Source organism: Erpetoichthys calabaricus, chromosome 17 (assembly GCF_900747795.2).
Source record: "Erpetoichthys calabaricus chromosome 17, fErpCal1.3, whole genome shotgun sequence".
Lineage (NCBI taxonomy): Eukaryota > Metazoa > Chordata > Cladistia > Polypteriformes > Polypteridae > Erpetoichthys > Erpetoichthys calabaricus.
In genome coordinates, this window is record NC_041410.2 from 96,139,380 (window position 1) to 96,160,644 (window position 21,265).

Consider the following 21,265-nt stretch of genomic DNA (forward strand, 5'->3'; position numbering starts at 1 on the left):
CACCCAGGGTGAGCAAAGAGCAGCATGTTAGCTTAAAATCCAAGAGAAGGAAAAGGGAGGAAGCCATGCAAGTGTACACATAAGAGTCTTTCTCAGTCAATGTGGGGCGGCTACTCACTCTACCTTTTCTCTTTTTCACTCCCTGTCTCTTTCTCATCCTCCAGCATACTGCATCATTTTCTTAATTTCAAGCTGAGAGCTTGGCTGGCCTTTGTCCTTGATGTCTTTTCACATCATATAAGAGTCTTCTTCTCGATGCATCAGGGGACTGAAACCATGTGGAAAATAGCCTGATAACCCCTTAATGTTTCCAAATCTCAGTGTTTTTTTTACTACTTTTTCAGAAATGAGGTGATTAGCATTTTAAAGGCATAATGCAGGCAAAGGGCACAATGTCTTTAGTTCACAGCAACCATTTATTATGTGATTAGTTTATCAAGGGGAACCAGTGTTTATCTTGCAGCTATGTGAGAAAGGTGTAAACTAACCCAAGACAGGATGGTAGTCATTTGCAGAGCATACTTACACTCATACACTCCGCGTAAATTTAGAGTCATTGATTTACCTAAAACGCCTGTAAGAAAACCTATTCAGAATCTTGGGGAACATGCAAAATGCACACAAACAGTGTCTTAAAACCCAGTATTCTGGAGCTGTGAAGCAGCCGTGCTAACCCGTGTGCCATCATTCCATCCTAGTTCTCAGCAGATCGTTCCCTGCTGCTGTGCAGATCAATACAAGTCCCAAACTGTCAAGGCAGAGACCTGCAGCAGATATAAGGACATTTGACAAATTTAAACAAAATTCCAAATTTTAAACTTACCAAGATTTTGGGTAGGGTTTGAAAATGTTCCAGTGTCCAGTCAAAATATAAGCATCCTGCAGTTGAGTCATTGGTGATGACTAGACCCTCAGCATTCTGACGTTATGTAGCACTTCTTGTTACAATTTCTGTATTCCATATGTTTCCATATTTCTATGGAGCACTGGCAGGCTAATTGACTTACTCAGGGTCATCTGGGGGCAATGGTTTTACAATGTTAGTGAGTGCAGAGCATTGAAAACTAACATAGGGCATTGATGGACAGTGTAATTGTTTCCATACTGCAGATGAGCTCTTCATCTGATGAAATAAAGAAAAGGTAACACAAACTGCCATTGTCACCCAGAACACAAGCACCACAATTACACAGAAAATGTTCTGTTTTAATTTTCACTATTGTTTACTATGACATCAAGTTGTTTACATCGTGTGAGTTATCTTATCAAGGGCACTGCCGTTTTTTGTTGTTCTTTTAGCGTTTTGTGTCTCTGGTTTCATGTAACTGGTCACTATCATGCTGGATGGTTGCCAGGCACATAATTCTCATGCCATGTGACATTATGGTGGCCACATTATATAAGATGGTTGTGTGGTTAAAATAACAATGAGAACTTTTTTTGGTTTTTGTGAGAGAACACTTTGTGCAAACATCTAGTGTAAAATTTTTTGGTAATGACTGTTTTGTTATTCATTTTGTTATTGACCACAAATTTAATGAAGAAGACATACAGAGCATGTACTGTGTGCTAACATCGTCCTTATTTGGCACATTTACTGTGTGACAGTTAATTAATGTGTATCATTTCTCTTAAAAGCCTTGTTTTTCATTGCTACTAAGGGGCTTTGCAGTACTTTTTACAGCTTTTTTCCTTTTAGGTTTTTTGCTGTTTTTTTCCAGCTGCACTGTGTCTTTGAGGAAGGCTGACAAGGGACTCACGTTCAGCTGTGCAGTACGTGTGTTGTGTGGTACGGGTGGGTGAGCAGTGCAAGCAGAGGTGCTAGCTGACTCGATAACCGGTGTTGTAACAATTTAAGCATGTTTATCTTGAGACAAGGAAGTAAATGATTACTCGATAAATCAGTTGTCACTTTCTCACACGTACCTTCAGTAGGAGGAAGACGTGTAAGTAGAGTGTAGGTGGCTGTGCTGGGCTTGTTAGAAAGTAAACCAAACGGGGCTGTGGCATTAGGATAAACAGTCACCTAAAGAATCAAACAGGAGAAGGAGAAAGGTTAGGCACTACCATTTTATAGGTTCTTAGAGTGAGTCGCAGGTTTGAAATAACTCCTATTGTTCCTTTAAACTTACTCTTAAATTCTTAATTTAAAAGAGACTAAGCTGCCACACTCCAAAATTTTGAAACAGGGTTCATAAAACTCAAATCCTGTATTATGTTGGATTTTTAAGAGACTTGCTCCATGGAGACCTGCTGTCAATATGCCTACATCTTTGGATGGTGCCATCTAATCAGACCTCTCGTGCTCAGAGTTGCTGAGCTTGAGGAAAAGGAAGCTAACCCGCATTGTAGTATAGAGAACTGACAGATCTTGCCCTGGTGTCCTTTAGAGAAAAACTATGTGGAATGGCAGAAAGTTTACAATCAGCCAAACAATTGCAGAGTGACCTGCATAGTATTCAAAATTTGTGGAAGATGGAATTTTATGTAAATAAATGTAAAGTAAACATAGGAAGTAAACAGGTTGAGAGTCTGAGACTTGAAAGCACTCCTATGAAAAGAACCTGAGAGTTGTAGTGGACTATTCACTGCCTACATACAGACATTGTACAGATGCAATTAAGGATTGGCTATTTAGTGTCACACACTAGGGAGGCCTCATCAGCGGTGCTGTGTGCAGTTTTAGTTTCCATATTACAAAAAAAAAAAAAAAAAGCAGCACTGGAGAAAGTGCAGAGAAAGACAACAGGGCTGATTGTGTGACTGGAAAGTGTGAACTATGAGGACAGAGTAAAGGAGTTGAACCTTTTCCATTTATGCAAATGGTGATTGAAGAGTTTGAAACTATAAAAGGTAATTAGTACAGTGGCTCCCTGTTGTTACTTTAAAATAAATACTTAAACAGGAACACAAGGACACAGATGGAAACTTGTTATGGGTAAATTTTGGATAAATGTTAGAAATAGTTTCATCATACAAAAAACCACAGACATATGGAATAAATTACCATGCAATGTGGTAGACAGCAGTACTTTGGGATCTCCAAAACTCAACTTGATGTTATTTTGTAAGAGCTATGCTGGGTGCTGGGCTGAATAGACAGCTCTTGTCAAAATTGTTTTTTGAAATTCTAAACAACTCCTGATGATCAATCATTTGATTTTTTGCCTTTTGACAAAGGCAGTGTCTGATTTTCCGTGTGTAATGTACTAAATGCCTCTTTGCCACCAATTTAAATAAAGGTTTTCCACTTAGGCGTTCATGGAAAAATTGCTACAGTCACTACAACAAGAAGCAAAGCAACTGTATTTGTGTTGCTTGTAATGTTACCTGATCATTATTTAAACACTTCTGTATAAAACACTATAGGATATAATGTTTCATTTCCATTCATCCATTTTCTACACCTGCTTTATTCTGAGCAGGGTCAGTCTGAAAAAGTAAAGATTTTGCAATATGTCTCTCATGATGTACCTGGCCTGATATACACAGTTACATCTAAACAAATAATTAGTCTGACAACATAGAATCACATCACCTTATTAGTCCTGTGACATCCACGGGCAAGAAATGGAACTGTTAACTGTCTATGGAGGATTTACATAACAACTCAAAAAAAAAACAAATTAATTGTGTGGGACATGGAAAATCTGCAAGAATAACAGACACTGATTAACTTTTTTGCCTAATTTGAGATATTATTGTGTTTTCAGTTAGATGGATTCAGGGTTTAAACCTGAAAAAACAGCTTTAAAGAGTATGTAAAAATTAAAATATACTGAATTATTTTGATATTTACTAATTCATGTGGAAATTATGAAATAATATTTGAATTTTTCAGTATTGATTTTATGCTGCCTTTTTTCAGTTAAAGGACAGAAACTGTAAGTGAATCAATTTAGCATTAATAAATAAAATGTATCATCTGTCCTACAATGATCACTTCATTCTTTATAAACCCCATGCTGAAATCCCCCAAAGCCCAATAAAATGTCAGAATTTGTTGATACCCTGGGGGGAATCCAACTCCCTGTACACATGAAATTCAAGCTCTGAGATGTGTTTTTGTAAATTAAAAGTATAGAAATGTAAAGCTTTTTATTTCATATCAAACCATGATATTGTTCATGTATTAGAAAATAATTAATTAAAAAACACCCATAATACGTTGTTAAAAGCCCTAATACAATATTTTGCAGCTGATAAAGAAATGTCACCTTTAATTTTCCTTAATAACAATTCAATACTTAACAATTTAAGACCAAAATAAAATGATGCTACTTCAGAACATTTAAATTCTTTGGTGTGCGTGCCACAAGAAAAGGTAGAGAACTCCTGGTCTGAATGGTGTATTTGGTTGTGACCTATGAAAACTACAAACTTCCTGGGCGCTTGTAACAGTAGGAGCATTCACCTTAAGTGCTAATTCCTCTTACTATTGTGTTAGGCCTGCCATTGAAATCATAAACCTGTCAGAGCAGAAACAATCTAAAAGCTAACGTTTGGGCAAAAAATAATGTGCACTAAACTGCTGATTGTATTATTGATTTTGTCATCTTTGGGCCATGCATTTTTTTATTAATTAATTCAGAATTTTATATATATAAAATTCTTAATTAATAAAAAACAAATTAATAAAATTAATAAAAAAAAAAATATATATATATATGAGATTTTCATTTGGTATTTTGCAGTTGACATGATATTTAGTTTTATGTTTTTCGTGTTATAATTATGGAAGAAGCTGAAGTACAGTGTTACACAGTGCTTCACTTGCACCTAATACATGTTTCCTTAATTAGATTTTTTCTCAGTTTCTTTGTAATTTATCAGGTATCACATGATCATGTATTTTTTAAGTGTATTTTTGTTTCATTTGTAAAATGCCTTGTAGTGGAGTGAAAAGAACCAAATAAAATAAGGACTGATGATCTAACTTGAAACAGTGGAAAACTTGAATAGTTAAAAAATGTGTTTTTCAAAAATAGGCATGTATAAATGTTACAAAGTAAAATATTCAGTGAATATATACATATTTTTTTTTTCCTTGAACCTTTAAGTTTTGGATTTATACCTTTTTCCCCTTTTCTTGTTATCACCTGTGATTTTTATTTCATGGTTGATCATTTGTTTCCATTATCTTTTCAGCCACATTTTTTTTGATTTACACTTTTATGTTGGAATTTTCATAAATACTTACAAGCATTCACTTTTTTTATTTGAGTTTTTTTTTAAATTTATAATCCATATACTCTTTTATATTCCTCCCATCTCTGTTTTATGATGTCTCTCTTTATTTTATGCATTTCATTTGTTTACCGCAGTTCCATTCCATTTTAATTCAATTTAAGTTTACTGGAGGCTGGAGCACATGCAAGCAGCACTGAATGCAAGGCAGGAAAGAATCCTAAATGGAGGGCCAGTCCATTGCAGGGTTTACCCACCCTGGGCCCAGTTTAAAGTCTCCAGTTAGGCTAACCTGCATGTCTTTGTGAACGTGTGAGGAAAACTCAGACAGACATAAGCATAACAGTGTCCTGACAGTGGACGTGAACCCAGAATACTGGATCTATGAGATCGCAGCCCTAAGCCCGGCATCACTGTGTCACCCAACTTACAATGAAACATTTTCATAATTTTATTTTCATTTTTATTTCTTGTGTTGGTTTCTTATATCATCTGTGCTTATAAGTTTCAACTTTCCATTTGTTTTCTGGCACTTTTATATTTCAGTTTTCAAGTACTGTTTATACTATTTATATATCCATAGACCACATGTCATTCATTTGGTTAGTGAGAAGATAAATTGTCCCAGCATCTTTTTGTGACATTTTCAGAAAGCTGCCAGGCTTTCCATTTCAGCTACACAATTCAGCAACATAGTGCCAGTTCTCACGACACATTTGTGTGATTCCTCGTGTGTGACTTAAGACTTGCTTTTATTTGCACACTTTCTTATTGAATTTTTAAGGTGGCAGGGAGTTTGAAGCATCCCTCCATGTCTGCCCGCTTTCCCTTTTTTTTGCACTTTAATGAATTATTACTTGTTTTCCTCTGTTACACATTCACTCTCCACATTCCTTTACCTTAATATTTGCCGTTTTATGGTTGTTTTTTTTGGCTTTGCTCTCCTATTGCTTTGTTTTATGTTTGCTGTATTTGAGATTTTGATGTGTTTTTACCATTTTCTATTGGCTTTTTCTCAGAATCCAAGCCCTCTGTACCCCTAGTCTTTGCAATCACCCATGCTGCTTGATGACGGCTGCTGTGTTAGCTATATTGTGCCTTCCCATCATGCACTCACCGTGTATTGAATTATGCTCACATATTTTTTTTAAATAGTACCTTTAAAGTCCCCAATTTGTTCATTAGGTTCTCTGCTGTGAAATAGCAGAAAGGGTTACTGGCATGATAGCTTACAGAGATAAAGGGGGTGCAGGCAAGGGAGGGGGTTGTTGACCTAAGGGCAAGAAACGCTGGAAGAAGTCTTACCAGATGGTGCCAAACTGCAAACAGATCAGCTGGCTTGGCAGGCAGCATGTTGTGTTAAGCCACTGTAGACCCTGACCTCGAGCAACGGGGCAGCTGAGCTCAGCAAGAGGAAAAAAAGATAAAATATTAAAAGAAAAATACATTAACTGCAGCCACCTCAGTGGCAGATAAAGCCCAGCACATCATGTAGGGCTCTGGCAGTTGGACCGAAGTGTCCACTCAACACGAAGCACATGGCTTCTTCTCAAAGAATCAGGTGACAGCCTGCAGGGTCTACCTGGGATGCAATTCAAAGTCCACAGCTGTCTTTGACATGCAACTTGTTAACTCTTTTACAATAAAAGTAGACAGTGCTTTTATCTGTAATAGTTGCTTCCTGGCTATGTGTAAAAGAAGGAAGACCAGACTCCCTAAACATTTAGCAGACTTCCCAGTCAGAGTTTTACAGTTTTGTTTGATTGGAAATTCTTCATTTAGAATTGAACTTATTATGGTAGCACAAGCTACACAGAGAGAGAGAGAGAGAGAGAGAGAGAAAAAAACAATGGGACACCTTGAGCCTTTCAGGAAAATGCAGCTCTGTAATTACAGTTAATATAGTCGGGGAGCTTGGCTGGACTGTAGCATTGTAAAAGCTGGGTAACCCATGCAGTAGTCCTTCAGGAGTTTCCACCAATGTGGCAGCAGTGTCATCTACTCATCCAGTTACTCGACCTGCTTGATTACATTTTTTAAGGATGCCTAAGATATCCATCCAGCCAGCCATTTTCTAACTTATTTATCCAGTTCTGTCTCACAGGGATCTGGTATCTATGCCACATTCACTGGATGCAAGGCAGGAATCAACCCTGAACTGAGAGCCAGTACAATTCAGGGCACACTCACACACACTGGGCCAATTTAGAGTTGCCAATTAATTTTTCTTATATAGATTTTTCCATTTCCCAATTGCACTCTGTAAATGTATACGATGAGTTGACTGTATCCAAGAGTCTAATTCTAGCTTAGTACCTTAAGACTCTGCTAAGCACCACAAAAAGTAGAAGTTCATTAGAACAAATTTTGATTTTGGAGAATTTAGGCAAATACAATTGGCATGTTTGTCAGCCCCCCTTCCCTTTTTATATTATTATTATTTTTTTTTTAACTTAAACAAGTTTAAGGCAGCTTGAGGCTATGCCAGTTTGTAACTGGGCCATTCCTCATAATCTACATTATTTATATTAAGTTTCTTCAAAGCACCCAAAAGCTGTATACTCTGACCACAACCACACAAGACAAGTTTGACCACATTCACGTATTTCAGAAATTGTGGTAGATTTACACAGAAGTAGTGTGTTGTAGTATCAAAGGTAGTGAACCTTAAACTGCAAGATAACTGGATGAATCACTGCCTCCTGATGACTGAGTGACTCTTTTAATCAATCATAAAAATGTAAATATAAAACGACTGTAATGGAACACTAATCAGGAGTGAAGCGGACAAACAAAAAGGGGAGCAACTATTGATTTGACTTGAATACGATATGGCATTGTATGTCTGAATGACTTATAATTTGCTCATTTTAAAATGACAAAAGAAACATGCAATTTATTAAAATAAAAAGATGACAGTCACATTGTCCAAATATTTTTAACACTTTATTACAAATGTATTAAAATTGTTGCTATGACAAAAATATTATTAAATGAAAGAGTGACTATATAAGTTTTTAGCAGTTATGTCTTAAGACAATGCAGACAGCGTTGCATTTGTTGTCAAAAACTGGGAGGTTGTCCAAAATGGTGTCATCTGTAGAGAAATCATTTTGTTATTGCTTTCTTATTATTACATATGTTAAGGTTTTCTGTGCAGCAACTGTTTTAAGGTGGGGTTCATAAGATCCACCAGCATTATTCTCAACTGTTAAAATGGTATATTGATATGTGTGAAATTATCTATCGTATAGTGCCTTACATATCTACAGTATCTACAGTGGTGTGCAAAAGTTTGCTTAAAACATCTGTTACTGTGAATAGTTAAGTGAGTAGAAGATGAACTGATCACCAAAATGCTTAAAGTTAAAGATGGTACATTTCTTTATTATTTTAAGTAAGGTTCAATTTTTATTTCCAACATTCACAGGTACAAAATACCAGAAAAATGAAAAGGGCCTGAAGCAAATGTTTGGGCACCAAACATGGTCAGTACTTAGCGAGTATCACAGCTTGTACACACCTTTTGTAGCCAGCTAACTCAGTTCTTACTTATGGTATTTTTGCCCATTCATCCTTCCTTTCAAAAGGCCTCTAACTCTTCCTGGACCATCTTGGATGCACTGCTCTTTTGAGATCTCTCCAAAGATTTTCAATAATGTCAAGGTTGGCGGACTATAAGGGCCATGGCAAAACCATCGGGGTGCCCCTCTTGAGGTATTCCATTGTAGATTTTGAGGTGTGTTTCAGATCATTACCTTCTTGTAGGACCTATCCTCTTTTTAACTTCAAATTTTTTTACAGATGGCTAGATATTTGTTTCCAGAATTTGCTGGTATTTATTTGAATCTAATCTTCTCTCTACCAATGACATGTTCCCCATGCCACTGGAGGCAACACAAGCCCAAAGCCTGATTGATCCATCCCCATTCTTAATAGTTGGAGACGTGTTCTTTTCCTGGAATTTGGTCCCATTTTTGTCTCCAAACATATTTTTGCACATTGTAGCCCAAACGTTCTGTTTTGACTTGTTTCCAAAATGAATCAGGCTTGTTTAGATGTTAATTTGCAAACTTCAGGCACTGAATCTTCTGGCTAGGATGCAGGAAAGGTTTTCTTCTGCTGACTCTACCATGAAGGTGTTGCTGCACAATGGAACAGTGCATCACTATTCCAGAATCTGCTAAATCTCCCTTAAGGTACTTTGCGTCAAATGGGGGGTTTTAATTTGTTTTTTAATTTTTAGAAGTTCTTTCAGAGAGTTTTCTTGGTCTTCCAGACCCCAACTTGATCTCCACCATTCCTGTTAACTTCCATTTTTTAATAACATTACAAACGGAGGAGCTACCCAAAAGTGTTTTGCTGTCTTCTTGTAGCTTTCTCCTGCTTTGTCAGTATTAATTCTTTTATTTTTCAGAATGCTAGGCAGCTGCTTAGAGGAGCCCATTGCTGCTGATTGTTGGGACAAAGTTTGAGGAGTCAAAGAATTTATTACAGCTTTGACTTTTGTGTCATCTTTGATTACCTAATGATGACTGTGAACAGGCCATAGTCCTAACAAGCTAATGAAGGTCTGAGACCATCTTGGGAAAGGTTATCTGAGACTTCAAGTATGTTGGGGTGCTCAAACGTTTGCATTGTGCTCCTTTCATTTTTTCACTGTACCGTGACCCTGTGTTAGGATATAGCGGGTTGGACAATGACTGACTGACTTAGACAGACTGACAATTCCATCCATCCATTATCCAACCCGCTATATCCTAACTACAGGGTCATGGGGGTCTGCTGGAGCCAATCCCAGCCAACACAGGGCGCAAGGCAGGAAACAAACCCCAGGCAGGGCACCAGCCCACCGCAGGGTACACACATACCAAGCACATCCTAAGGACAATTTAGGACCGCCAATGCACCTAATAAGGAAACCCACGCAGACACAGGGAGAACATGCAAACTCCATGCAGGGAGGACCCGGGAAGAGAACCCAGATCTCCTTACTGCGAGGCAGCAGCGCTACCACTGCGCCACCATGCTGCCCCTGACTGACAATTGTATAAAACAAAAACAAAACACTTATCCTGCATAAGATGTTGAAAAGAAATGTGTCATATTTAACTTTATGCCTTTTGGGGATCAGTTCATCTTCTGCTGACTTAACTATTCACAGTAAAAGATATTTTAAGCAAGGGGGCCCAAACTTTTGCATACCACTGGAGAATTGCAGTATGTCCAAAGTCCCACATTAGGAATGATGTTTCTTTAGAAGGCCATCCAAGTTTAGGAATCTTCTGGAAAGTCATCTGAATGCCAAATATAATGAATTAGGTAGGACTTCCTTTAGGATGTCCCATGATGTTGGCACCATCCTGTTCTGGCAATCCTTCCTAAATCTCTTGCTAAGTTTTAATTTTTAATTTTTTGTACAATTTATCAAGACCTATACTTAACAGAACCACACAAACTATTTTATAATATGCTCCTTCAGACTTTCAGTAATGGCCTGGGTGGTTTTGCGTTACTTGCCAGGTGCTGGCCTGGCTGCACTGTTTGATTACTGAAAATTTCCATCAGAGTCTTGTCACACGGAACAGAGGTCATACATCACAGCATGACAGCCTGCAGCGTCCAAGTTTGTAGACAATTGGAACGTGGAAACCCCCTAGCCCCTGCCAGACTCATGCACCAAAGGTGGATGGATGGCTTCCTCAGTCACTGCTTGGCTTTATGCAGGAACTCTTCTCACTGCAGCCCTCGGTTCCCGCTGGCATGGAAGACATATTAATAGGTGGTCCCAAATGTTACAGAGTTGGGGGATGAGAGAGAGAGCTATAACAGAGGCAGTTCTTTTACTGTCATGTGTTGGCTGGCGCTCTCACACACACAACAAAGCCCATAAACCACCAAAGGCTGCTGCAGTACCCAGTTCTTCCTGTCTGCCAGGCTTATCTGACAATGAGTGTACATGAGGGTAAGGGGGTATTTGAGCATATCATTGAGTTTTTTTGGTTATGTTGTTGTGTTGCTTTTCCTTGTATTGTTTATGACAGTGTTGAAGTTGTTAACTACTTTGTAGCCATCACTACCTCATATGTAACCAAGATCATGGTATGTGATGCCCCAGAGGTCATTTTGAAAATAAGGCAATGGAACGTGCAAGTGACTGTCAGATTGCAAGGGAAGAAACTATACGTCTGTACTATAATTAAAGGAAAAAGAAAAAGAAAAGATTGATATAAAAAAAGAACAATGGAGTTACAAAAGAAAATGACCAGAGAGAAAAGGAAATGTTATTTTCTTTTCTTTCCTTCTTTTTGGGAATAACGTATAGGGGCTTTTTTGTAGGTCACTCCTGTGTCTGTGTGAGTTTCCACCAGGTGCCCAGATCTCTTCCCACTGTCCAAAACCATGCATGTTAGGTGGAGTGACAACACTAAAATGGCCCTTGTGTGTGTGTGTGTGTGTGTGTGTGTGCGCCTGTTCGCCCTGCGATGGACTGGTGCCCTGTCCAGGGTTTGTTCCTGCCTTGCACCCTAAGCTAACTGGAAATAGGCTCCAGCCCTCTCCCACTGGTTAGAAAATGACATGACTTGACCAGTGGTGGGTACCAAAACCTAGCAGGATTCATTACTTTTGCAATAAAGTAACACTGACTGTGTCAACCACAGCAAAAGCATCAGTTCTAAAATGCTGTGCCATTCAGAGTTTTAGCTCAAACTACAATGGGTTCTTGCTATGCCACCATAACCACTGGCCACATCCTGTGACTCTTTGACTCAGTAAACTGCTGGGCTAACCTGCCAAAAGCCACAGAGAGTTCAGACCTGCTTCTGTGAAGATATCTTTTCAATTTTCTTGGGTATATTAATATCTTCCCTTTTAATAATATAATGTATTTGCTATTGGTCTCCACTCCTCAGCCTTTGAATCAAACATGCTCTTATACAGTGAGGATGGTCTGCTACATGCTTACAGCTATGGGCCTCTCATAACTGTGCATGTTACATGAATTAAAAAACACACATATGAACACAAAAAGAGACCCCTTTGTGTGACTCCCATATAAACTAGGCCTTAATCTTACTTCACATGCGTCAAGCTCATTTGGAAAGTGACCTGCAGCTTGTAGACGTGGAACTCTCCAGTGAGACTCTGAGCCTTACCAGCTCCATCTGCTGGACACTGGATGAGTTGAAATCTTTGCCTACAGGTGTAAATGAAAAACCTTAGGTGGGGTCCCCAGTGTCAGGGTCTCTGAAGAAGCATATGTATTTATGCACATTGACAGTGCCAAGCCTAAAGTAAGGCACCTCGGGAAAGATGTTTTCAATCTCATTAAAAATAATGGCTTTTAACTTTACTGACCTTGGGTGAAAAAACAATCTGTATTTTCTATTATACATGGTTCATTTCCCTGTGATGCTTAGGCATCTTTCGATGCACCTTGTACTTGGAAAAGACAAAAAAGGATAAATAGGCTGGAAAAAACACACACTAAGTGATTTTCTTCTTTTTAACATTTAATATTTGGCATAGCTTATGTGATTTTTACCATTCGTATTCACCCACAAAGCATCGTAAACGTTAATGCAGACTATTTATACTGCATATTAGCCCAAACACAACAAAGATTTTTTTCATTTATTTAAAGATTTTCTTCAAAGTGATTGTATGTTCAGATTTTTAGAGGTTTTTTTGCTCTAGCTGTCTCTATGAAAGATTTGTCTAAAAATCACAAAGCAATGGTTAACACAAAACCACATAATTGAAAGACATCTTGCTTTCATATTTAATTGCTAATAACAGCAATACAGGAGGCACCTTTGAAACATTCACATTGTCACTTATTGTTGCACTTAACAGCTACCAGTTGCCATTCTTGCAGGCCTTTCATTTAAATTTACATTAATCTATCAACAAACACAAGAGAATCAAATAAACACTGAACTATATGTGTTGATAATATCCAGTTATTGCATACGTTGAGATGACTGAGATGCCTAATAGGTCATATATCATTCTAAAAACCACTTAATCTATTTCAGAATCATAAGTGGCCGGAACAAATTCCGGCCCCACTGGGTGCTAGGAAGTAAAGTGTTCTTCACAAGGCCTAAATCACAGGGCTTATTCTAGTTCACACCTACAAGGGCCGGTTAGGAATCTTCAATTAGACTAACCTGTGTGTGTGTCTGGATGTGTCAGGAATACCAGAGTAGCTGAACTGAAGGAAACCCCACACAGAGAATATGTGGATTCAGGGGAGACAAAGAAAAGGCATAGGATTAGAAGCTAGGATGCTGAAACTGCGAAGCATCAGCACTTACCTCTGCCCTACCACCAGCTTAGGAGGTAACACCTTGAATAAAGTAATAGTGTCCACATCATCAATCTGTAATGTTCAATACAAGAAATCATAATTACTGCCATTCGCATAGGGGGTTCTCCACCGTCTATTAATAGGAATTTGTAGCCTACCATCTGCCCTGGGAGCTGAGTGAAGGTGGGTTACACCACTTTATATATTTGTCTTTGCACCACTGGGTCGCTTGTTTCAGCCCTGCCAGCCTGTCCATTACAGGTCACCCATTTGTTCCAGGCCAACATCTAAATCTTTAGACTAGCAGCCCACAGGTCCAGTGTTTGATTCCTGTGTCTATTTGGAATCTGCATATTCACCCTGTTCCTGTGTGGGTGTTCTTCCTACATTCTGAAAAGAAGCATATTAGGTTAATCGATGACTCTAAATTTTGCATGAAGGTGCCTTATGATGGATTGGTATCCCATCCAGGGCTGCTTCCTTCTTTTTACCGGATGCTCTGTCCTGCCCCCATGATCCTGAACAAGATTAAACAGGTCTGAGTGTGTAATGTTATCAAACTTAAATATATTCACTTAATTACTTTAGATGACTCCTACTGTCAATGTATTAATCTCATTAATCTCTCAGCCTGAGGGGGCAGTTCTAGTATCCATATACTGTACATACATTTGAATATAAACTATACATGTAAGCATTTCATATGTATTGTATCCCCAGATGGCACTAGCCCAGAGATAAGACCATGTAGCTTGCATGTATTAGGATTTTATTCTCAGACATGCTAACTTAACATTTGCTTTTTTTTTTTAAACCTGCTTAATAATGTAATGTAATGTTAATGTAGATGAGGAACAGGTGGGCTATCCCAGCAGCTTTGGACACAAAGCAGCAATCAATCCTTGATGGAGTGCTGATGTATCACAGGGTCCACTCATACACAAAGCCATACAGGACCAACTTTAAATCATCAGAGTGGTATAATGTGGGTGATGTTGGGTCTGCGGGTTAGCAGAGGCAGAGGGAGTGAGAGACTCATTTTAGCCTTAGAATCAGGATAACCATATATTTTTTCCTTCTGTTTGTACCCAGTGGTTTCACTTACTAGGTTTCACAGATTTTTTTAAACAATAAGAGTACCTGGAGAAAAAGATGCACAGACTTAAAAAAAACACAAAGAATTTGAATCCAAGATGCTGTCTCCATAGGACAGCAGTGCTGATTCCTCAGTTGTCTTGGTGGGATATATTTACCCTTTTTTAAGTGAGTGAGATTACCTCATTGCCTACTTACCAGTGTCTAGCAGGTAAATGTTAAATATTTCTCCTTATCACAAATATTGTAATAGAAATTAGTTACCTCAAAAGGATAGTAATCTCAAATGTAATATAATGCCTTGGGCAAGACCTAAGACAGAGTTCTGTTCTTTATGACAGCCAGAGGCAAACTGCCCTTCTGTCTGGCCCACTCCTTAATCACCCTCTGGGTCACATAACCATAAAGTAAAGTCTGTTCTACCCTATTTCATACCCTTGGATTGCACTAGCGTTCTTGCACAACTCATGTCATTCCAGGTAGAGTTCTCTCTGATCTTCTTCTGAAAATCGAGCACACAGGGTTCGGACATATCTCCATGGTGTCTCCCTCTGAACACCCTGTATGTTTAGCCTGGAGCAACAGAGCATATTTTGCCAGTATGCATATATACAGTATATATATATATATAAACGACACACATATCCTCTCACAAACACACACAGAAAATTTGCACACTATTTCACTATTTCAAAGAGTTACTGTGAGCCATAGTGTGTTGCAGCTGCAAAGGCAGGCAGCCAGTTAGCATTATATATACCCAAATCCACACAAAGGTACACAACAATAACACTGTCCATGTCTTCCTCTGCTCAGACCCTTAACTAAGCAGTTTTGTTCCAACTACACAATGTAGCACCTGCTTTCAGTAATAGAACTGCAACCCCCTCCCCACTCCCAAAGTGTACCTTTAACCACTTTGGCACCTAATACCACTCTGTCTCTCATGTCTTGGGCGTTTGTTCTGCTGCCTCTTATTTTCCAATTCCTTGGCACTTCCTGTAAAGAATAAAATGTCCACCTGAGCTCTAGAGGCTCTAATTAGTCTTGAATGCATCTTATTTAGAAGCATTAGGGCAATTGACCTACCTAATAAAAGTCATGTTATTGAAACAACGAGCTACCCGATGGCCAGTTACATCAGTCTCTGTGACAAGATATACACATATGGAGTAGCACATCATCAGTATGTCTTACGAAGGATGCTTTCAGTGAGGTTGATTAAAAGAAAATGATATTCTCAAACACTGTTAATCCAATACAAGGTTGTGGACGGGTAGCATTGGGCACAGGGAAGGAGCCAACTCTGTGCAGGATACCAGTCCATCAAAGGGCCCACTCATACTTAGATTAACACTCATACAAGGGCTAATTGGTAAACTGGGTCTAGTCCACCCAGCCTGCATCATGACCTACTGTATGTGAATTCCACATGGAAAAGTCAAAGTTGTATGTGCATTAATGCAGGTCAGTGGTACATCTGATATGATAAGTATGTTGAAAATCCTTCTTCACTTGTCAGGACTGACAATCCCCAGGGATATTGAAGGTCAATAACTCCCTTTGTGCCACGTAAACTTGGATTTGGACGGAAGTGTTGCAAAAGTTCTCCAGTAGAGGAGGTGGGTGACACCTACTGTATGCAGTGGGAGATAGATGCAGATGGAAAATATTAAAACTGCAAAGTGTGTATTGGTGGGACAATTTGGTTAAGGATATGGAACTAAAACATAAAAAAAACAACTATTACTGCATGGAAGTGCACTACGTAAAATAAATTGCATTGGATTAGATGGATTAGATAGGAAGAGAGTGGTATACTGGTTAAGGCTGCAGTCACCAATCCAAGTGTCCTGGGTTTGTGTTACGCAGCTGGCCTTTACCTGTGTGGATTTCACATCATTTTCTTGTCTCTGTAAAGATTATTTAGAGGTACTATTATTTTCATTTCACATTTCAAAGACATACAGATAACATTAGTTGTGCCTTGTGTTGGACTGGTAGCCTCGCCAGGGTTCATCCCTTATGCTCAGTGCTGCCTTAAAATAAAGAGATTATTGATATGAAATGCACAATAGAGCTAAAGGAATTGGTATGTTGTGATAATTTGGGAATGAAGTCTCAATTTAGTAACACCACATAACATTCTGAAAACCGACAAAACCAATTTAGGCTCACAGGAGACTTCAGCCTATCCCAACAGCACTGGGCACTTGGCAGGAGCTATATCTGAATAGGATGACAGTACATTTCAGGCTCACTTATACACATATCCAGAGAGGGTGTTTTTTAGCCACCAGTTAATGTAACACATATGTCTTTGTGATATGAATAGAAAATTATAGTACTTGGAGCAAAAACCCTATTATGAACATTCAAATGTCATACTGAGTGTACTGAGTTGGGATTTGAACCCAAAATGCTTTATCCTTGATGCATCAGGAGTTGCCACTACACCACTGTACAGCCCCCAGCTTTAATAATCAGATTAAAATAAATCAGCAACTTTTCCAGTGTACTGTAATTCATTGGTGCCCTTCTGCGCTTATCCAGCATCACTGCCAGTTATAAATAGGAACACTAATGGGCATCGGTCTTTTGTTCAGTATCTGGGATTTTTCTCACGTTTTAATATTAACTCAAAGGGTTAATCTCTAGACACACATTCATACTGCTCAAAATACATGCTTTTTATTAAATTGCTTTATAGTTATATGTATTTTTGTAGATGTTAATTTCCAAAAGTTTTGATAACGTGAGAAATGGCGGGTGATGTGGGGGGTTTCCTGGGGGTTAGCTGAGGCAGAAGTAGTGAGAGACTAATTTTAGCCTTAGAAACAGGATACACCAAACTTTTCTTCCTTCTGTCTCTACCCACTGGTTTCACTTATTAGGTTTCAAAGGTTTCTGGGCAACGTGGTAAAAAGTAACCATGGCATTTGTTTGGCACAATGCAGCTCTACTCGATGGGACTTGGGGTTGCCATGGCACTGGAGGGCACCTTATGAAGCAAGGCATTGTTGTTGCTTTTTGAAAACACTTGGTGCCAGCCATCTAAATACCCAGACGCAGGCTACAGATCTCTGCCAGCCTGAATTCATTTCACCAGCTCTCTTAAAGGGCAGCAGTCTCTTTAGTGACTTTAGAATATGTCTTTTGGGAGGCAGGAAAAAAAAAACAGTGTAGCACAAGAGAAAGCATTAGGTGGCAACAACATTCCATAAAATTATTCTCGTTATAAGAACATGTCAAGAGCATTCATGGATTAAGAGACAAATTACTGAAGGGGGCAAAGAGCTGCAATACTGCCTCCTCCGACATTCTAATAGATCTTACATTCATGCAGATTTGTATCAGTAAGCAGAAACACTTGGAGCACATTTCTAATTAAAGAGACATTTAAAAATTACCAAACCTTAACATACAAAGTACAACAAGCATAGGAACAAAAAAATCCACCTGAACTGGTAGATGAAAGCTGCATATTTCTTTAGCCTTCAACTGTTGTAAGAGAAAAAGTGTATGAAGTCACAGAAGCTCTAATTTTATTCATTAATATGTCAGTCTTTACATTACACCTCATTGCAATCATCCTATAAAAAAGAAACACTGTAGAACAGAAAGATCTGAGAGCAGATATATATCGTGTTATTTGGTCATATGGTACGAGGAAAGAACAAAGATAACATTACTAACGAAAAGGGTCGTATGGTGTGTTTATAACAATCAGACTTGTCAGGAAGAAGTATGAATTCTCTTCTGCATCTCTACAATGTATTTTTACACTTTCTGGTATTTTTTGCACAGAGTGTATGTACCTCTTGGTATTGATACTGCATCCTCATAAATATTGTCACTCATTTATTACAAATAATTCAGCACCTCTGTGTAGCTACTCTGTTTTAATTTGGCCATTTTTAGATTCAGTTTTAGCAAATATCTGATTTGGATTCAATACAAAAATAATAATCACCCAATACATTAGTAGACACAGAATTAAACTTTAAAACTTGATTATTTTTGAATATGTTTATTTTTTTTATATTTTACAGTTTATTAGAGTGCACTCATCATACAAGCACACACATGTTTAGATGCAGTATGCGAAAAGTGTGCATATTCTGTATAGCCTTGAGCCTTAGATAGCATAATATAATAATGTAATATAATATTTAAAAGGCAGACAAAGAAAAAAGTGGTTGGACAACCTCTCTGAGTGAACCCAGATAAAGTTTGCTGAAACCCAAATGCTAGCACATAATAGGCAAGTATGTTGACAACGGCTAAATGTTCAACTGTATAATGCCCCCATAATATAATATAATATAATATAATATAATATAATATAATATAATATAATATAATATAATATAATGTCCTATTACTTTCCCAGCATATTTTGGTAATATCACTCATAATTTACAAGATAGCTATGACGCATTGGTCACCACATATGTACATATTTGAAATCTAAGAAGGAAATTAAGTATCCAAGAAACTGGCACTGGACATTCAGAGAGAACATGAAAAGTCCACAAATGAATAGACGGGGATCTGAATGCAGTTCCTTGGACATGAAAGGTACAAATGCTCACCACTGTGCCATAGTTATTCACCCATTTTTAAAAATTTCATTTTACTTGCCAGCAAGACATTGCAACAGCCACAACGCAATCAAATAAATCAGAGTAATATAGGAAGAAAATTCATATTCAGCCCCCTTCCAATTCATCTATTTCTTATCTTAGCTTTTTAATGGTATAGCTGGCCCAGTGTTGCGGCGGTTAGTTATGTTGCCTCTTTTATCCAGTGTCTTGGGTTTGAATCTTGCTTCTTTCTGTTGTGTTTGTGGAGCTCTCACATTCTCTTCATGGCAATTCCAAATTGCTGTAGTGTGAGGGTGTGAGTGAGTGGGCCTTGAGATGGACTAGTGTGTTGTCCAGGAATGGTTTCTGTCTTGCTGCCTAGTGCTTCTTCTAGGATAGGCTCTGCACAACCAACCTTGAATTGGATTAAGTGGTTCTGAGAATGTTTTGTTGTTTTATGATACAGGATGGTATGGTATCCACACTTCAGTTCCAACCGTAGTCACTGAAGTTGCATATTCCCCTGGGGTTCATGTTGGTTTTCTCTTACTGCTCCATGTTGGTTACACATTTCAAATGACATCTCTAAATTGTCAATTGTGGGGGAGTGTGATTTGTGAGTATCACATGTGATGGACTAGTTCTAAAAAATGTAACCTGTGTAGGTCTAGAATTGGGATGGAAAGCTGGATGGATGGACAGATGAATATCAATAAAATTGTATGTTTCTGTCGACATAACCTTAAAATGGAGACACTGGGTAATCCTGCTGGCAGGTTTACTGTGCAGAGTCCCTTAGGCTGCCCGTAATCTAACTGAATGAATCTGAGTGCAAAAAGTCATAGGGTGCACACAAGGGTTTGCCTTGGCAGGCACTATATAAATTACAGCTTGGCAGAGCTTCTGCCTCCAGGTAATCTCCAACTGTTATTTCAAAAAGCTATGGCAAATCTCGCCTAGCAGAATTATTACTGTCTAAAGCATCGCCAGCCCAGCTTAGACACAACAAGAGTCCCATGGGGTGCATTCTGCTTGGAACAGAGAGTCCCTGCTGCACTTTCAGATTGCTCTCCTGCTAATCACAAATGTGCTGCTGCAGAGTTTTTAAAGATCACAGGTACTGTGTTCTGACGGGCACCGCATGACTGTTTCTGCCCGCCTTTCTTCTCACTTTATTGCACTGGCTGTGAAAGGATATTTTTCTTATCCAAAGATTTATTTTGGCTTATTGAGAAAAAAAATCGGCTTCATAGCAGTTTGTGTGTTATTGTTAGCTCTCAAGTGTCTGAAAGTCTGGGTGTAAAGATCTAGATGTTGGTTTGGAGCAGACTCTTTAACCTGCAGTTCAGTAAGCTTCAGATATTTGTACAATTTGTATAAACATTGTTCATTGTTAGGCTCTGTCAAAGGTGACATCTTAGTCACAAAAATCTGCGCTCTTGACTGTGTAACTATATCTAGATCCACTACACACAAGGCATGGGAGCTTGGGAATGACTGCCCTGCCTGGCACCATCAGTCTTTTGGCCTCAAAGCACTTTCTTTGCTTTTTATTACCAGTTACTTCTAAAGACCCTGATTTTCAGAATGAAATGAAATTCCATTTACAGTGCAGCAGGGTCAGATCCTTACCATAGGCAGCAGGGCCTCCAAACATTCTTGTCAGAAACACATTTGCCTCATCAAAGAAGCCAAAAATTAATATATAGCTAAGCATGTGCTGGAGTGGTGTATTTCCAGTGTGAAGGCTTGGGGCCTATGCTGACTTTATCCCTTTTTTTGGATAAGAGACCATTACTTAAACAGCACTACAACTACACTACATCTTATGTTCCTTCAGGTTACCAGTCAAGACATTGCCTTACCTTTAAACCTGTCACAAAACTAGTGACAAAAAGATTATTATAAAGCATAACCCGGGAAAGACATGGGGGAAATCAACACATAAATTAATAAAAAAAAGCTTAATACCCTAAATACCAAACACCATGTTGACTTACCCTGAGATCTTTTATATTCTGACATTCATCTGTTCATTCTCAATCCATTGCAGGGTTACAGGGTGCTGATGTCTACACTGGGA

General features: G+C 38.4%; 1 long non-coding RNA gene across 4 annotated transcripts in view; it reads left to right on the forward strand.

Moving 5' to 3' along the window:
• Positions 1–21,265, forward strand: part of LOC127526120 (uncharacterized) — a 160,921-nt gene that overhangs the window by 45,313 nt on the left and 94,343 nt on the right. The window contains exon 1 of one of the 4 annotated variants that reach the window (XR_007933742.1): positions 1,050–1,142. The exons of the other annotated variants lie outside the window; for them this stretch is intronic. This is a non-coding gene — a long non-coding RNA (uncharacterized LOC127526120). Of the gene's footprint in view, positions 1–1,049; positions 1,143–21,265 lie in introns of those variants that run through there. 4 annotated transcript variants of the gene reach the window in all.